Below are 14652 nucleotides of genomic sequence, written 5' to 3'. Positions count from 1 at the left end.
AGACTCCATATATATAATATTATGTTCATACATATAATATTTTCTTTATCCATTCATTTGTTGACCGACACCTAGGCTAGTTCTATAACTTAGCTATTGTGAATTGTGCTTTTGTAAGTATGGATTTCTGTGTAATACTAAAGTATGATGACTTTTATTCTTATGGATAAATACCAAGTAGTGGTATAGCTAGATCATACTGTAGTTCTGTAGTTGGTTTCTTAGCTTTTTGAGGAAACTCCATACTGATTTCCATAGTGTTTGTATTATTTCATGTTACCATCAACATGTATAATAGTTCCTTTTTCTCTGCATTCTCACCTGCATTTACTTTTATTCACATTCTTGATGATTGTCATTGATTGGGGTGTGATGGAAGTTCAATGCTGTTTTGATTTGCATATCCAGGATGCTAAAATTATTGAAGACTTTTAAATGTAAATTTTAACCATTTATACTTCTTTTGAGAAGGGACTATTTGATTAATTTGCCCATTTACTGACTGTGTTATTTGGGATTTGGAGGGTTTTTGTTTTAAGTTCTTTCTGTATTCTGGATATCAATTCTGGTTCAGAAGAGTAGGTGGTAAAGATTTTCTCCCATTCTGTAGGCTCCCTCTTCAATCTGTTAATTGTTTCTTCTGCTTTGCAGAAGTTTTTAATTTGATTCAATCCATTTTTTTATTCTTGCTATTATTTCCTGGACTCTATGGGTCCTATTCAGAAAATCTTTGCCTATGCCTATATCTTAAAGTGTTCTCCCCATGCTATCCTCCAGGAGTTTCAAATTGATGGATCTTATGTATTTGATCCATTTTGAGTTGTATTTTGAGACATAGGGATAGTTTCAGGTTTCTACAAACAGGTATCCAGTTTTACCAGTACTATTTGGTTAAGAGGCTATCTTTTCTCCAACATATGTATTTAATATTTTCCTTCAGAGTCAGATGACTCTAGTTGTGTGGGTTCATTTCTGTGTTCTCTATTCTATTCCACTGGTCTACTTGCCTCCTATTATGCCAGTACCATGAAGTTTTTGCTGTTATGGCACTGTGTTATATTTTGAAATTGAATATTGTGATATCTTTAGATTTATTCTTTTATTTCTCAGGATTTCTTTGGTTATTCTGGTTCTTCTGTATTTCTTGTGTATTTACGATTGTTTTTACTATCTGTAAAGACTGTCATTGGTAATTTCTTGAGGATTGCATTGAACCTGTATATCAATTTTTATTAGTTCATTTTACTTATACATAACATTAGGATTCATTTTGGCATAATTATAAAACCATGTAATATAATTTGCTCTAATTCAGTTCCCAGTACTACTCTTTACCCTCTTCTATTTCCTTCCCTCTATTGATCTTTCTACTATTTACTTATAGTTTACTTATAGTTTTTTGAAATATCAAAATATGTGCATAGAAAAGTTAGGTCCATTCATTCCACTCCTCTTTCTTCCCTTATCCCATCCCCCTCCACCCTTCCCTTCAATCTCCTTCCTCTACTCCACTGATCTCTCTTCTATTTTCATTTGATTTCCCCTCATTTTCTTTCTTTCTTTCTTTCTTTCTTTTTTTCTTATTTTGTGCTAACATCTGCATATCAGAGAAAATATTCAAGCTTTGGCTTTTTGTGTCTGGCTTATGTCACTTAGCATGATGGTCACCAGTTCCATTCACTTATCAGCAAATGCCATAACTTTATTCTTCTTTATGACTGAGTAGGACTTAATTGTGTATATATACCACATTTCCCTTGTCCATTCATCTGTTGAAGGGCCCCTAGGCTGGTTCCATAGCTTGGTTTTTGCGAATTGGCTACTATGAAACATTGATGTGTCAGCATCATTATAGTATGCTGATTTTAAGTCCTTTATGTGTGTGTGTGTGTGAGTGTGTGTGTGTGTGTGTGTGTGTGTGTGTGTGTGTGTTTGTTTATTTATTTATTTATTTTGAGGACTGGGACAGTAGGTCATATGGTGGTTCTATCCTAGATTTTTTGAAGAATCTCCATACTGCTTTCCAGAAGTTCATACTAATTTGCAGTCCCACCAACTATGTAGAGTGTACCAAATACATAGATATTTGTTCCTGTTATTTCTAAGACCTTGGAATGCATAATTTCCTCTTAGAACTTCCTTCACTCTATCGCACAGATTCTGGTATGTTGTGCTTTTATTTTTACTTATTTCTATGAATTTTTTTTAATTTCCTTGATTTCTTCAATAACCCATGGTTTATTCAAAAGTTTATTGTCCAGTCTGTACTATGTGTTTGCATAGTCCCTATATTGTCTCTTGCTATTAGTTTCTAATTTCATTTCATTATCATCTGATAAATGCAAAAAAAAAAATTCAGTTTTTTTGTATTTGTTAAGATTTCCTTCATTGCCTAAAATATGATCTACTTTTGAGAATGTTTCATGAGTAGCTGAAAATAATGTGTATTATGCTGTTGTTGGATAGAATATTCTGTAAATAAAATATTTAAGTCCATTTGATCTATAGTGTAGTTTTTAACTCTGATAGTTTTGTTGATATTTTAACTGAATGACTTTTCTATTAGCATGAGTGAGGTAGTGAATTCATCCACTATTATTATATTGGGGCCCACTAATCCCTTTATGCTGAGTATTAATTGTTCAATGAAATTGGGTGTGCTTTCATCAATGTTTATAGCAGCACAATTCACAATAGCTAAACTGTAGAATCAACCTAGATGCCTTTCAGTAGATGAGTCAATTAAAAAAAATGTGGCATATATACAATGGAATATTTGCCAACAACAAAAGAGAATAAAATCATGGCATTTGCAGGCAAATAGGCAGAGTTGGAGAAGATAATGCTAAGTGAAGTTAGCCAAACCTGAAAAAACAAATGCTGAATATTTTATCTGATACAAGGAGGCTGATTCATCCCCTCCTGAGGTAGGGAGGGGAATCATGGGAGGAATAGATGAACTCTAGATAGGGCAGAGGGTTGGGAGGGGAAGGGAAGGGGCATGGGGTTAGAAATGATGGTGGAATGTGATGGACATCATTATCCAAAGGACATATATGAAGACACAAATTGGTATGAATATACATTGTATAAAACCAGAGATATGAAAAATTGCACTCAATATGTATTATATGAATTGTAATGCATTCCACTCTCATATATAAAAAAAAAATATTTAAAAAAAATAAAAAGAAATTGGGTGTGCTTCTGATTTCCATCCACCCTCCCTTTCCTTCATTACCATTTGTCTAATCTAAAGTACTTCTATTCTTCTCTCCCTGCCCCTTGTTGTGAGTCAGCAGCCACACATCAGAGAGAATATTCAGCCTTTGTTTTTTTGGATTGGTTTATTTCACTTAGCATGATAGTCTCCAGTTTTATCTATTTACCGGCAAATACCATAATTTTATTCTTCTATATGGTGGAGTAATATTCTATTGTGTATTTATATCTCACATGTTTTTAATCCCTTCATCTCTTGAAGGGCACTTAGGTTGGTTCCATAGCTTAGCTGTTGTTTCAGCTGCTATAAGCTTTGACTTCACATATATATAATACATCAAAATACATTCTACTGTGTTGTATAACTGAAAAGAACAAATAAAAAAAATTAAAGAGGCAATAAAGTTAAGTCACTAGGGTAATAAAGTTAAGTCACTAGGATAAGCACAAATCCAACATGACTGATGACCTTAAAAAAGAAAAAGAAATAAATTATATGTGCTTATGTTCAGTACATATATATTTACAATTGTTATATATTCTTGGTGAATTATTCTTTTTAGCAATCAGTAGTATTGTTGTAGGGGACAAATGAGGCAGGGCACTATGATAGCAGAAACAGTTTTATTTGGCTGCAGCCAGGTTCAGAGGGTACAGCTTTCACTGAAATCAGTTAATCCCTTGAACCCCGAGTTCAGGTAGTTTCAGAACTTTATACCCAGGCTGATTCATAGTGGGGTAGGGAGGGGAAGCATGGGAAGAATATATAAACTCTAGACAGGACAGAGGGGTTGGAGGGGAAAGGAGGGGGCTCAGAAGTTCACAGTCTGCAGAAGTTCACATAAAAGTGGCTTTTTCTTTCACTATTCTGGGCAAGTTAACCTTTCAAGGACAGTGCCTGAGAAAGGGAGAGCTTCTTATCCCCTATCTTCCCTCCCCCTGTCAGTTGTTGCCATGGAGCCCAATTGGTAACTTCTCTTCTCTTAGAAATGTAGACATTTCTATGAAGCTCCAGCAAAAGACCAGAGGCCTTATTAAAGGATGTGTCTTTTTTAATCACATTTTGCACTCACAAATACATATTTTACAAACTACTATACTGGATAAATGTTTGTGAAAAACTAGGAAAAGGAGCATTTGGTACCTGGAGTGCTGATCTCTTCCAGGCCAGTGGCCAAGTAAAATAGAGCAACAGGAAAATAGGAAGTTTAGCTACATTGCACGTTTTTGTAGAGATTCCAACAGTTCTAAAAATCAATTATGATGAATATTTCTGGAGAAGCTTAAGTAAGATTTTCTGTGTGTGTGTGGGGGGGGGAGGGGAGGGGGGGTGCCATTACAATGTCCTTCTTTGTCTCTTTTGATTAATTTTGGCCTGAAGTTTGTTTTGTTTGATAGGAGTGTTACTAATCCTACTTCCATAGAACATCATTTTTTATTCCTTCACTTTTAATCAGATTTTTTTTGCCAGTTATATTTGTCTTTTGTAAGCAAAATATATTTTAGTTTTGTTGTTTAATTAAATTTTCTAACATGTGCCTTTTAATTGCATAATTAAGAGCATTTCAATCAATGGTTATTTTAGAGAGGTATATACAGGACTTGAGAAGGTGGTGAAGCAGAGCCAGGCAGTGACCCCTGTCCCCTCCACAGCAGAGAAAGAAATTAATAATGAATAGCTTTTTGGAGAGGTGGATGATAGAATAAATGTGTCAGGTGGGCTGAAGGGGGAAAGGCAGGAGGGAGACCAATGTAAGACAGTTTGAGACTTGGAGAGACTTCAAGTTTGGCTACCAGAGTAGAAAATAAAAACAAAGTTCCTCATCCCTGAACCTGTGCCATTGATACCGCTGGTTACCAGTGACGAGTCCTGCTTCTTCACATGTTGAAATATAACGTTAGAGAAGCACACCAAGGCAAGCATATAAAGCAGGGTTTATTTAAAAAGGGGTAACATAGACTTCTCTGGTAGGGAGAAGGGGGCCATAGCTGGTATCCTGGTATCCCAAAAAACAAGGGGTTCTGCCCTTTTTTACATGTCCTAGGCTTCCACTGTTCTTGGCTCTTTTCCTCTTATCTGTCTTCTTCCTGCATCAGTGACTAGGTCCAGGAATGGGTGGGATGGCCAAAAGGTGGGAAACAGGTGGGCTAAAGGGGGAAGGGCAGGAGGGAGCAGCCCAGGACTTATTAATTAACAACTTTTACAACTCAGTGTAGGGAGGAGCAATTCCCTGGACAGGTTACCTTAGCAACAAGTTGAAGCAGGGCAGGTTTCTTGATAGGGTGGAGGAAGGGCTCTGAAGTCATTCAGTCCCAAAAGGGGCAGTCTCCAACTTCCTGGACTCACTCAAATGGGCCTCCTTGACCTGACCTGATTCAATTTACCTATCTATACTGTCTAATTTTGGCTTCACTATGATGGTGGAGGGGGAAGAGACTATATATATATATGATCGCTACTAAATTAAAATTGCTGAAGCCCCTTCCCCTTTCCACAAACACAGGAAGTGGTGTGGATCAGAACAAATATAAGTGCACTCACAGGAAGTGCTAGCTGTTGGGAAAAGTATAACAGCAGCTGCACCCCAGAAAAAAACCCAACATGGCGCCTAGGGACCTTCTCTTCCTACTTTTCCCTTTTCCAGTGGCACGAAAAGTTCCCGTGGGTGTGAACTTTCCCACTGGCACCAATATTTCAAATCTCACTGGAGGGGAACCTTAGCCCCAAAAAGAACTAATTCCTGGGCTCCAGAACTGATATCTGGAAAAACTTGCCAATAAACGGGTGGCCCGCCATTTATCTAAGCCCTGCCATCTCTCCTTAGATCTATATAAGCACACAGCCTTTTGCAATAAAGTGGAAATCTCCCTGGCGAATTGTCTTGTGTGGCGGCTTCTTTCACTAGCCAAACCTACCACTCCACACAGCCTGCAGAAGACCTTGAACACACACACACACACACACACACACACGTGTGTGTGTGTGTGTGTGTGTGTATGGGGGGGACATAAGCTCATACTCTTAGCAACAGCTGAGGAAAGCAGACCAAATTAAAATGAACTGGAGTGACAGGTTCATTGAAAAAATAAAAAAAACTGAACCCAAGTTGTGAACAGAAAGCTGCGCTAGGCATGGCAGACATTCCCTGAGGCCCACAAGCGGCCAGCCACCATAGAAGAAATTAAATCAAAATGCCATCTTCACACACTCAGATAGCAAGAAATAAAACCATCAGGGAATAGCCCTGCAGTGGGTATTCAATAAGTCATTTAAAAGGAACTTGTAGAGTGATCACTACTAATATAAGTTGCTGAAGCTCCTCCCCCTTTCCACAAACACGGGAAGTGGTGTGGGTCAGACCAAACATCAGTACACTTTCAGGAAGTGCTAGCCAAACCCAGCACTCCACACAGCCTGCAAACACTTAGCAGAAGCCTGCAATTTACTGTGGTGAATTGGTGTTATTTACAGCTGCAGCAGTAGCCAGCAGAAGCTGTCTCTGTTTCAGTCAGCAGAGGGCAGCAACACCCACAGTTTCCAATCTTGGGTAATGAGAACTAGAACCCATGAACAAGCTGAATCCCTTTCAGGGTAGCAGAGACAGTGGCTTGGTGATCTGTGCCTATCAAGGGGAATGCTTCTGTGCATACGTTCCTGTCACTGGTGTGGTCAATTAGTTGCTCAGCTACCTCAGTCAGTCACAGGGGTAGAGACGTGGAATCAACACACAGACTCTGGGAGCTGGCGAGAAAACTGACTGGAGAGAAGCCTCAAGTAGTCGTCCAGTAGCTCAGTTTATTTTTGGAATGCACACAACTGTTATAGGGTTTGAGTGGGGCGTGCCCGTCAATCATACATAAGCAAGACAATATTCATAAGCCAATCATCTTCTGCATAACATAACTGCACTGTGAATAAACTCTAAATATTGCTGTCCTGGTGGAAAGCAATCTGGAAGGGCATTTGTCCCTAAGGGAGGGGGCTTACTGAGTCAGGGATTTCATGCCCTGAAGCCCATGACTCTCAGTTTCCTGGCCCTGTAGTTTGGCAATGCTAACCACAAGTACTGAGTATGTGGTTTCACCCCATCCTGCAGGCGCTCCTGTCAGGCCTGAACTAATGTGGATATTTCAAGCATCTGGGAGCTGCTCATACCTGCTAGCTGTGACTGAAAGTTATTCCAACACTTCTGCACCATGGACCATCTGTGTAGAACCACAACCACAGGTCCTGTGCTCACAGTAGCCTACTAGGCTCTATGCCACTTTGAAAGCCAGTATAGGGAAGGATAGCACTGGAAGAACCATCAATTAAAGGAGAATCAAGCATTAGAAACAAATCAGAATGGCAGGAAACAAAAAAAATAAGCTCTTCATAATAAATTGAATGAAAATGGTCTAAACTCATTAATTAGAAGACATAAATTAGCAGATTTGATTAAAAAGCAAGACATAGCCATATGTTGTTTGCAAGAGACTAATCTTATACACAAATGCATACACCAACTAAGGGTTAAAGGATAAGAAAAAATATGCTATTGCAAACAAAAACCAAAAGCATATATGGGTAAATACTCTCATCAGACAAAGTAGACTTCAAGCCAAAATTAATTAGAAGAGACAAAGAAGGTCACTTTATACTAGTTAAGGAATCATCCAACAGGAAGATGTAATGCTTACAAATATTAATATTCCAAACAACAGTCCATCTACAAACATAAAATAAAACTTTCTCAATATAAGGAGTCAAATAGATCACAATACAATAATACTTGGTGATTTTAACACACTTCTATCACCATTAGATAGGTCTCCAGACATGAACTAAGTAAAGATTATTCAGAACTAAAATTTCCATTAATCAAATGGACATAGTATAAAAATATAGAATATATAACATATAAATGTATAATATATTTGTACATAAGACATGAAATATAGAATAATATATATGATCTATATAGAATATAGAACATTTTATACATAAACTGGATTCACTTTTCTCTCAGTGGCACAGGGAACATTTTATAAATAGGTCATTGTCTAGGTCCCAAAACAAATCTCAGCAAACACAAAAATTGAGATAATACCTTGCATACTATCAGATCATAATGGAATAAAACTAGAAATTGGCAACAAGATTAAAAAAAAGAAACCATTCTAACACCTGAAGATTAAATATAATTTTGAATGAGGACTAAATCAGAATAAATCAGGGAAGAAAAAATAATTCTTAGAGCCAAATGAAAATAGAGTACAACATATCAAAATCTCTGGGACAATATGAAGGTAATTATAAGAGGAATGTTTATATCACTGAGTTACTAGATTAAAAAATAAAAATATACAAAATAAATAACATAACATTAAACCTCAAAGCTATAAAAAATAAGAACAAACTAATACCAAAATCAGCAGAAGACAGGAAAAATTAAAATCAAAGCTGAAATCAATAAAATTGAGAATGAAAAAATCAATGAAACAAAGAGTTGTTCTTTGAAAGGATGAACAAGGTTGATAAACCCTTAGCCAAACCCACCAAAAAAAAAAAAAAAAAAAAGAGAAAGAAGACTCAAATTAACAAAATTAAAGATGCAAAAGGAGATATAACCAGACACTAATTTAATTCTGAATATTTTAGAAACTATTTTTAAGATTTATACTCCAATAAGCTAGGTTATCACAAAGATATTGATCTATTCCCAGAGACATATAACCTTCCCAAATTGAATCATGAGAATATAGAAAACTTAAACAGACCAATATCAAGTAATAAAATTAAAGCAGCTGCAAAAGCCCTTGAACAAAGAAAAGCTGAGCTGAACTCTAACAGACATTTGAAGAAAAACTAATATCAATCCTCCTCAAATTATTGCCAAATTACAAAGCCAGTATCACCCTAATACCAAGACCAGATAAAGACACATCAAGGAAATAAAACTTCAAACCAATATCCCTAGTGAACAAAAATGCAAAAAAAAAAATTAATAAAATATTGGCAAACTACATTCACAAACACATTAAATAATAATACATGATGATTAAGTGGGTTTTATCCCAGAGATGCAAGATTGGTTCAATGTACACAAACCAATAAATAAAATTTACTACATAAATGAGGTTAAGAAAAATAATCACCTGATTATCTCAATAGATGCAAAAATAATAAAATAAAATAAAAGCATTTGACTAAATCCAGGACCCATTCAGGTTTAAAAAACTTACCTCAACATTGTAAAAGCTATATATGACAAACAAAAGGCCAATATCATACTGAATAGGGAAAAATGAAAAGCATTTCCTCTAAAAACAGGAACAAGACAAGGATGTTCATTCCTACCACTCCTATTCAACATAGATCCTGAAACTCTAGCTAGAGCAATGAGGAAATAAAAGGGGAGGGCATGCTGAGGTGGGGTTGGGGATGGAAGAAGAATTAAAGGGATAAAATGGAAAAACAAGAGGTCAAATTATCTCTGCTGATGACATCATCCTATATTTAGAAGACCCAAACTTCATCTGAAGAATTCTAGAGGCACTAAATAAATTTAGCAAAGTAGCAGGACATAAAATCAACATATGTAAATCAACCACTTTCCTATACTCTAATAATGTATCTGATAAAAAAGGGAATTAGGAAAACTATTCTATTCACTATAACCTCAAAAAACAAATACTTGGAAATTAATCTAACCAAGGAGGTAAATGGCATCTATAATAAAAACTATACAACATGGACAAACTAAACTGATGAATATCTTAGAAGACAGACTGATCTCCCATGTTTTTGGATAGACAGAATTACTATTGTCAAAATTACTATACTACCAAAAATGTCATACAGATTCAATGCAATCCCCATAGAAATACCAATGACTTTCATGACAGAACTAAAAAGGACATGTTCTAAAATTCATTTGGAAGAATAAGAGACACAGAGTAAACAAAACAATCTTGATCAAGAAAAGCAATGCTGGAGAAATAACAATACCTAACTTCAAACTATACAAGAACTATAGTAACAAAAGCAGCATAGTAGTGGCACCCAAAACAGACATGAAGAATAATGGAATAGAAGACACAGTGACAAACCCACATAGATTACAGACATCAAATACTCATCAAAGGTGTCAAAAACTTATATTGAAGAAAATATAGCTTTTTAAACAAATAGTTCTGAGTATGCATACGTAGAAGAACAAAACTGGACTCTATAGCTCCACCTTAACAAAACTCAACTCAAAGTGGATGAAATTTAGGAATTAAATAATAAGCCCTGCAACTGTTAAAAGAAAACTAGGTTCAACACACCCAACATATTGGCACACATATCATGGCACACATATCACATAACAAGTCTACTAAAGGGCAAGAAATGAACCTAAGAATCAGTAAGTTAGATAGGCTCAAATTAAAAGGTTCTTCACATAAAAGCAAATAATTTAAAGCATGAAGAGAGAGCATACACAATGGAAGATTTTTGCTTCCTGCTCCTCAGATAAGGCATTAATATCCAGAATATTGAAAGAACTACAAAAACTGAATACTACAAACCAATTAATAAATTGGCAAAAAATCTAAATAGACACTTCTCAAAGAGGAAATACAAATGGCCAACAAATATGTGAAAAAAATGTTCAATATCATTAACAAATCAAAACCTTACACTGAGAATTTATCTCAATACAGTTAGAATGGCAAGTATCAAGAACACACATAATAATAAATGTTGGAAAGGATGTGGGGGAAAGGCACACTCATACATTATTGGAAGGGCTGCAAATTAGTGCAACCATTCTGGAAAGAATTATGGAGAGCCCTCAAAAAAAAAAAAAAAAAAAAAAAAAACCTAGAAATGGACTACTCTGTAACCCAACTATCCCATCCCTTGATATATTTCCAAAACACTCAAAATTAGCATAACATTAGAATGCAGGCACATTTGTTTGTAGCAGCCAATTCACAACAGCCAAGCTATGGAACCAACCTAAGTGTCCATCTGCAGGTGAATGGATTAAAAACTGTGGTGTATATATACAATTCAATTTTTCTCAACCATAAAGAAAAATTATGACATTTGCTGGTAAGTAGATGAAACTGGAGAACATTAACTTGTTTCTGTCTATCCAAAAACATAATAAGAGAAATAAGCCAGACCCAAAAAATTAAGGATCATATATAAAAAGCTGTGGGGAAATCACATGGAAATAGAAGAAAGATCAGTGGAGCAATGCAAGGGGATTGAGAGTGTGGAAAAAAGAATGGGAAAAGGGAGAAACAATGGACTGAATCTCACCAAACTTTCCTATGTCTGATATGAATATACCACAATGAAGTTACCTGTATATAGACCCATAATGAACTAATTTTCAACCATAAAAAATTGAAGAAAGATCAATACAGTGTGTGGGGAGTGGTGACACAGAATGGGAAAGCAGTGTCTGACATTGGGGTCTCTGATGACCTCATGGCTGTGGCAGGCCTGGTGCCTGGGAATATTCCTGTGCAAGGGCACAGGATGCTTAGCTGCTATAGTAATGACATTCATGAGGAGGCTCTATGCAAGAGACTTATCAGCTTTGACCTTGATCTCAGGCACATAGCTCCTGGTTCTAGAGGAACTCTCTTGCCAGACAACCACAGTGTTTCACCTCTGTTACTTCTGAGGCTGCCCAGGTTCTCTGTGTGCCTGGGGAGTCCTTGGTCCTTGGGGAGAAGCACCACATGCCCAGGCATTAAAAGACACTTGATTCTGAAAGCTTTCACTCTGCTCCTGCTGGTAGATGCAACTTTTGGCTGTGGCAATCTCATTGTATATATTTTTCAAAGGACTCATTTCAATGTCATTCTGATAGGGCCACAATGGGTCACAAGGCAAATACTAATCAGGACAACATGACAATATTTTCTATGATTTTCAGGGGAAAGGGAAATGTAGTGATTTATGTTTTTCAAAGCAGCAAGTTCAGGTATGATTCTCATAAGATGGTTCCTCAATATGCCACCATACTTACAAGCCTGTTCTGTAGTTCTATATCTCCAGAACCAGCTAAGCTTGGACTGTTTCTGCTAGACAGCTTTTCTGTGACAATTTTGTCCACTATGTTTCTCTCTTTCCCTTTGTGTCATCCTTCCCCCAAGCAATGCCCAGCACTGCCACTACAATGTCAGTGCTAATGCACTGTTTCTTGTCCTCTGTTCCCAAATCAGCATCTCTGAGTCTCTCCAAGTCTCTATCCATTAAATACTGAACTTCAGCATATTTGCTCAGTCACCCACCTCACTAAGTAACTGCTCTCCAACATTCAATTCCAAGAATGGAGGAGTTGAAAAGTGCTGCCTACTTCTAGCCCACCATCTGGATTGTCCTTCCCTCTTAACAAATTTTGAAGTGGAAAATATTTTATTGTTAATTACAAGCACTATGCTGTGCAGCTAACCTCCTGAACTTATTCTATTAGTATCACTGAAACTTTATACCTATTAACCAACCACTACATATTTCCTTCTATGCCAAACCCTGGTTACCACTATTGCATTCTCTTCTATTATATAGTATATATGTCTATGTCTATGTATGTGTGTGTGTGTGTGTATGTATAGGTACACATATATATCATATATACATGCATACATGTATATGTGGTATATATATATATATATATATATATATATATATATATACATATATACACACACATATATATCATATATTATATAGTCATATTTTGGCCACAATCTATTTTAAGTCCTAAATGCCTCTAATTCCTTGTCGCGACCCCTCGCCGGCAAGGGAAAACACGACACAGAATTCTTCTTTCAGCAGTTTATTCAGGCCTTGATTCAAGTATCATCTTCTAGTGATCCCCCCGCCGAGCGCCCAAGCACAGCCTAATAAAGCCCCCCGCAGCCCAATCGTAAGCCGCCACGTGGATCTCTCTCATAGGGTGGTAAGGGATTGCGTGCCAATCTCTCCATAAAAGGAGTTGTTTACCACAGGCCACAGTGGAAGCCGGCGCCATCTTCTAATGGCGGCCACGGTCTATAGGAACGGCTCACAACAGTTCCCCCTGCTGTTTTATAAAACAATGCAGGCGAAAGTAGAGGTCCTATCCCACTGTGCAGAAGTGGCTGCAATGTATGGTTCAGTCCCAAGGAGGGCCCTTCCCTAGACCTGGTCCCATATCAGCTGACGCCTTTTTTCGTAGGGCGGGGTGTGGAAGTCAAACCCGCATGCAATAGGACATGCTTTCCTTGAGGTCCGTTGAGGGATCACTCAAGTGCAGTGCCTTGCCTCGCATCCTGCATCGTGACGACAGTGAGAAGTAGGATAATACAGGTAGCCTGGTAATAATGACAAAATTTAAGTTGGCAACACAATCCCTAAGCCCCAGAGGAAGGTAAAGAGTCTGTAGCCGAGAAGAAAGACCAGTCCTGAAACCCATCTGCGTGCAATGGTAACAAGACCTGCAGAGTGCAAGGGCTATTCAGCACTGAGAAAGCATAGGAAAGAGGGCACGCCAATCCCAGTGCAATGTGAAATTAACTTGGGGTGCAATGGCCATGCCCAGAAATCACTGTTTAAGATGTGCAAGCCAGATTTGTGGAGAAATGCCATTTTCTAAGGCCGCAAGAGCCTGTACGATCATAGCCTTCTCTTTTGCATGGCGAGTTTTAAGGCGACAGAGAAGCCACAAACAAAGTACAACACCGAAGCAGCACATTGCCCCAAAAATGCCCACTCCCACCCATTCCTTAAAAAAGGAAAAGGCAGAGGACAGCCAACTGGTGAATTGACCCAAAGTCACTGGTTCGACACGGGTACTATTCAAAACAGCAATCTGAGTTAGTTGAGACTGGATCAAGTTTTCTGCTTCCAAGGACCAGGTTCCGGATAGATACTCTCCGATGATGCGGGAGGCATTTCTGGAATCATTAAATCTGACAGAGGTTATACATAAATGTGCATGTTGATCAATACAACCCAAATGTACTAGGTCAGACAATTCCTCAACTTGAGCTTGAAGCAGATCTATCCTTTGATTAGCAGCCAAAATCCCAGATAAAATGTGTTGATTAATTTTACTTTGGGATTCAAGTACGGTGGATGTTTGTTGAATAACCTGATTAATAGTGGCAGCAGTTTGTACTTGGCTGGCCATGGCTACTCCAGCTGTAACTGCTGCAGCAGCAGATACCACCACAGCTGTCACTATAGCTGCCGTAATTCCAAAATCTCTAAGGGCTCTAATCAGTTCAACAATAGGAAAAGATTCTGGATCTGCAGTAACCGGGATCGGGACAAAGGTTGGAATTTTCATAATCACTGCCGTAGTCCAGGAGCCATTCCAACACTCAGACAAGTAACAAGTAACATTAGAACAATTAAGCATCCCCTATGATGTATCATTAGCCAAAAGAAACAGGAAC

The sequence above is a fragment of the Marmota flaviventris genome, chromosome 6 (assembly GCF_047511675.1).
Source record: "Marmota flaviventris isolate mMarFla1 chromosome 6, mMarFla1.hap1, whole genome shotgun sequence".
Classification (NCBI taxonomy): Eukaryota; Metazoa; Chordata; class Mammalia; order Rodentia; family Sciuridae; genus Marmota; species Marmota flaviventris.
Note: the sequence above shows the minus strand (reverse complement) of the source record.